Here is a 6,000-nt window from a genome sequence, read left to right as displayed (position 1 = left end):
CTTTGTGGGGTTTGTTGGTTCTTTTCTATTCCTCTCTAGGTCTGGATTTCAGGAAGAAGAAACAATTCCTCCAATTTCTAGTGGATGGTGAGGAGGGGAGAGATTTGGGTGAGTTTTGTACATACAGGAGGTAATAGAGAGAATCCGACTAGTAATTGATGAGAGGAGATTTCACTGGAGAGTTCCATTGGAGAGAATTCAGGGCTGGGGGCACTGCTGGGGCCTGGAGGGTTCTGATTGGACCACCAGTACACGTGCCATATTAAACTGGGGTGTGCACTGCTGGGGCCTGGAGGGTTCTGATTGGACCACCAGTACATGTGTCATATTAATCTGGGGGTGTGCACTGCTGGGGCCTGGAGGGTTCTGATTGGACCCCCAGTACATGTGTTGTATTAATCTGGGGATGTTTGTTATATCATTGGAATGATTCTGGAAAGATGACCTCCAGATGTACACATGGGGGGTGTCCCGGGGGGGTTACAATGTAGAGGGCAGAGAGAGAATACTGTATAGTGTGTAATAATATACAGTCAGGTCCATAAATATTGGGACATGGACACAATTCTAACATTTTTGGCTCTATACACAACCACAATGGATTTGGAATGAAATGAACAAGATGTGCTTTAACTGCAGACTGTCAGCATTAATTTGAGGGTATTTACATCCAAATCAGGTGAACGGTGTAGGAATTTATGGACCTGACTGTATTTGGAAAGCTGCCCCTATATACGATGGTGTAAAATCTAGTTGCAGAGCGCCCCCTACATACAATGGTGTCATAGGGAGTCCTCTTCCTGATCCTGTTCTGGTGACACCCCAAATCTCAGGATTTTATATCACTTTCGGTAATAATTGTAAACAGGACAAATAGAGAGGCTGAATCTCCCTAAAGGAGGCCGAGGCAGCAATAGAAACCAACAGGAGGTCTAATCCCTCTCCACTCTCCAGAAAATCAATGCCTTTAGTTCTTCTGTAAAACAACCCAGTGAAGGGATGGGGGGAGGAAATATGTTTGTCTTTTCCAGAAGGTTGGATGCAGAATACTTTCATGTCCAGCATACTAAATGGGTCCAATACTGGGATCATCTGAGAAAATGTGTTCTGTATTCCTGGGAGGGAGGCACCTATGGGTTGGTGTTTGTAGAAAATGAACACAGTGAGGACAATGGCAAGTGCTGAATGGCAGAGATGACTGCATGGAGTCTGTAGTGCCAGAAACCTACTCAAATGTATTCCCCTCCCATCCTCTCCATGGTCCTTCCCCACCCCATCCTTTCTAGGCTCCTTTCCCTCCCCAAACTCTCTACGTTCAATTGCCTACAATTTCTCTAGGTTCCCTTCACTCCCCATACCCTCTAGGCTCCTTCTCCTTTTTATCCTCTCTAGCCTCCTTCCATTCCCCAACCTCTCTAGGCTCCCAACTGCTCTAGGCTTTATGTCCTTGCCATCCTCTCTTAAGCTCCTTCCCCTTCCTATCCTCTCTAGGTTCCTTTCCCTCCCCATCCACTTTAGGTTCCTTCCACTCCCCATTGTTTCTACGTTCCCCTCCTCTCTAGGCTCTATCCCCTCCTCATACTTTCTAGGTTCATGCCCCTCTCTAGACTCCTTCCACTCCTCATCCTCAATAGGCTCATTCCCTCTCCATGCTGTCTAGGCTTCTTCCCCTCTCCATCCTCTTTAGGCTCCTTCTCCTTCCCATCCTCTGTAGGCTTCTTCCCTTCCTCATACTCTCTAGGCTCCTTCCACTTTCCCATCCTCTCTAGGCTCCTTCCACTCCCCATCCTCGTTAGCCTTCATCCCCTCCCTATCTTCTCTAGGCAACTTCTTCTCCTCATCCTCTCTAGGTTCCTTCCCCTCCCTATCATCTCTTGGTTCCTTCCCCTCCCCATCCTCTCTAGGCTCTTATTACTCCCCATGCTTTCTAGGCTCCCATTCTCTCTAGGCTCCATTCCCTCCCAATACTTTCTAGACTCCTTCCCCTTCCCATCCTTTTCTAGGTTCCTTTCTCTCCCCATCTTATCTAGGCTCCTTCTCATCCCCATCCTCTCTAGGCTTCTTTCACTCCTCATCTTCGTTAGGCTCCTTCTCCTCCCCATCCTCTCTAGGCTTCTTTCTCCTCCCCATCCTTTCTAGGTTTCTTCCCCATCCTCTATACTTTCCTTCCTTTTCTTTTCCACCCTTCTCTCCAATTCTCCTTAGGTTTATACCCCCCTCCCATCCTCTCTAGGCTCCTCCTTTCCTATCCTCTTTTGGTTCCTTCCCCTCCCCATCCTTTCTTGGCTCCATCCCCTCCCCATCCTCTCAAGGCTCCCTCCCCTCTCTAGGCTCCTTCTCCTCCTCCTCATCTCTAGGTTTCTTCACCTCCCCATCCTCTCCAGGCTCCTTCTGCTTCCCATCTTCTCTTGGCTCCTTCTTCTTCCCATCCAAGTGCTGTTTTCTAATACATTGTCTTCCCGCTGCATAGTGGAAGTGTAGAGGCATGCCGTGTAGTCATCTGTGGATGATTAGGTCTGAAAACAGGTCTAGTGTGTCTGGTGCGGTGCGGGCTGAAGAAGCTCACGTGACTCAGTGGATGAAACACGTTGACGTCACAACATCATGACACCCGCGTCCCCGGCATCCAGGACTCTCCACAAAGCCTCACCACCTGGCCACACCGCTCTGGACACACTAGACCTCTTTGCAGACCTCCTCATCCACAGATGATTACACGGCGTGCCTCTACACTTCCACTATGCAGCGGGAAGACAATGTATTAGCAAACAGCACTTGGATGGGTGAGCGGACTCTGTTTTTTGGACTAAGGCACTAATACACTGCGGGAGTCCCCATTCATGGAAATTGCTTGGCTGAGCTCCACCTGTCTGATGTCCTTGTTCCTATCGCTGGCACACAGGGCTCTATCAGTCTCATATTTCTGCTCACCCACTGCCTACTGCACTATCTATCCTGTCATTATAACTAGAGATGAGCGAATTATTCAAAAATTCGATTCGGCTGATTCGCCGAATTTGCGGGAGAAATTTGTTTCGATGCGAATTTAACTTATTAAAAGGGTTTCTAGGCTTCAGAGAGCCTTTATATTAGTGCAGAACACTGTACCTTTAATTTAAATGCCCTTGGAGTCTGCTGGGGAAGATAAATAATACTGTCAGTCAGTATGACATGCAGATGAGTGCCGTCGATCTTAGAATCACCGCACACTTCACTCATTTGGGCAGTCACGGGAGAAGGAGAAGGAGAAGAATGAAAAGAAGAAGTATTCCAGTACAGCAAAAAGTGTATCTGCAGAGAGCTCCGCTATTTCTGACAGTTCCTTCACATGTACAGCGGTTGAAACATTGTATCTATTTGTTTCAGAATAAAAACATCTGTATCCTAAATGGAAACAAATAGATACAATGTTTCAACCGCTGTACATGTGAAGGAACTGTCAAAGAACTGTCAGAAATAGCGGAGCTCTCTGCAGGGACACTTTTTGCCGGCTGATCGGGGAAAATTCGATTCGCGCACCCGAAGTATGCTAATATTCGGATTCGCCGCGAATCAAATTTTTCCTGAAATTCGAAACGAATTCCACTTCGCCTGGTTCGATTCGCTCATCTCTAATTATAACCCGCCATCCATATACTGGCAACACTGCTATTACCACAATTATCCGTGGATGACTACGTGGATTACCCCCTATGGGATCTATATGGGTCTGCCATGTATGTATATGACCTCACTGAGGATTGAGGGACTCTCCTGTGCTGAAAGTGAATGGTGACCGCTGCCTCCTTTGACTCTACAAGTGCCCCGTTCCGTCATCTCTTTACATCCATCTACTGGCTGTCTTTGTGCCAAGTGTGAGATAGCAGCGTGTGGCTTTATCTGATATCTCAGTGACTATCATCTACATATGAGGATACCTGAGGATTGCCCTCCATGACACCACCAGGGTCTATAATACATGTATGTGACCCCCATGAGGACTGATCGGGTCTGCCTCTACTATCAAGGAGCTTGATTCTGCCCGTCCCTTCATCACCTTCCATTGACTACAATGTCCACATTATCTATCCATTCTATTCTATTTCATGTTGTGTCAGTAATAAAAGTCACGGAGGGTTGGGAACCCTGCAAGGGGGGCAGAGATATGTGACTGCCTAGTCCAGCCTTTCTCAGCCAGGGTTCCTCCAAAGGGTTCTAGGGCTTCCTTGTCACTTCATTGGGCTGTATATGGAAGTGTCACCGACCAGCCGTTTCTGGATACACAGCTTTGTCATCATTGCACACACAGGATTTTGTTTTTCATTCAATACATTTTTTATTATAATTTCACTTTCAAAGGGATTGCAAAAATAAATCAGGAAATAGTAAATGCAGAAATCCGATTGGTCAGGAAGATCCCTTGTCTGGAATGTGGGGGCGGAGTCATTATTATTGGTGTACAATACAATACACAACGTGTTCCATTATTATAACTAGAGATGAGCGAATCGAACCAGGCGAACCGGAATTCGAGTCGAATTTCAGGAAATATTAGATTCGCGTCGAATCCGAAATTTTGCCTACTTCGGGTGCGCGAATCGAATATTTCCCGATCAGCCGGCAAAAGTGTCCCTGCAGTGAGCTCCGCTATTTCTGACAGATCTCTGACAAAAGGAACACATGTAAAGCGGTTGAAACATTGTATCTATTAGTTTACATTTAGGATACAGATGTTTCAACCGCTGTACATGTGAAGAAGCTGTCAGAGAACTGTCAGAAATAGAGGAGCTCTGCACATACACTTTTTGCCGGTTTGGAATTCTTATTTTCATCCTACTTCTTCTTCTTCTTCTACTTCTTCATCCTCATCCTCAGAAGAAGAAGAAGGGGATGAGGATGAAGAAGAAGAAGAAGAAGTAGGATGAAAATAAGAATAATTCCAAGCCGGCAAAAAGTGTATGTGCAGAGCTCCTCTAAGTGTATCTGCAGAGCTCCTCTAAGTGTATCTGCAGAATAGAGGAACTCTGCACATACACTTTTTGCCGGAAACCGCTGTATGGAGGGAATGTCCCAGAACTGTCAGAAATAGACTATTTATGACAGTTCTGGGACATTCCTTCCATACAGCGGTTGAAACATTGTATCTATTTGTTTCCATAAATGGATCCATTTATGGAAACAGATACAATGTTTCAACCGCTGTATGGAGTGAGTGTCCCAGAACTGTTAGAAATAGTCTATTTCTGACAGTTCTATGACATTCCCTCCATACAGCGGTTGAAACCGCTGTATGGAGTGAATGTCCCAGAACTGTCAGAAATAGACAGAAACTGTCACAGAACTGTCCTTCTTCTCATCCTTCTCCTTCTTCTCATCCTTCTCATTCTCCTTCTTCTCATCCTTCTCCTTCTTCTCATCCTTCTCCTTCTTCTCCTTCTTCTCATCCTTCTCCATCTTCTCATCCTTCTCCTTCTTCTCATCCTTCTCCTTCTGCTTCTCCTTCTTCTCATCCTTCTCCTTCTTCTCATCCTTCTCCTTCTTCTCATCCTTCTCCTTCTCCTTCTTCTCATCCTTCTCCTTCTTCTCATCCTTCTCCTTCTCCTCATCCTTCTCCTCCTTCTCATCCTTCTCCTTCTCCTCATCCTTCTCATCCTTCTCCTTCTCCTCATCCTTCTCCTTCTCCATCTTCTCATCCTTCTCCTTCTTCTCATCCTTCTCCTTCTTCTCATCCTTCTCCTTCTCCTCATCCTTCTCCTTCTCCTCATCCTTCTCCTTCTTCTCATCCTTCTCCTTCTTCTCATCCTTCTCCTTCTTCTCATCCTTCTCCTTCTCCTTCCTCATCTTCAAGGGCATTTAAATTAAAGGTACAGTGTTCTGCACTAATTTAAAGGCTCTCTGAAGCCTAGAAACCCTTTTAATAAGTTAACTTCGTAGCGAATTAATTCGCATCGAATCGAATTTCATACTGGAATTCGCCGAATCAGCCGAATCGAATTTTTGAGAAATTCGCTCATCTCTAAT

The sequence above is a fragment of the Staurois parvus genome, unplaced genomic scaffold (genome assembly GCF_062004578.1).
Source record: "Staurois parvus isolate SC_StPar_1 unplaced genomic scaffold, SC_StPar_1.0 ptg000191l, whole genome shotgun sequence".
NCBI lineage: Eukaryota > Metazoa > Chordata > Amphibia > Anura > Ranidae > Staurois > Staurois parvus.
Note: the sequence above shows the minus strand (reverse complement) of the source record.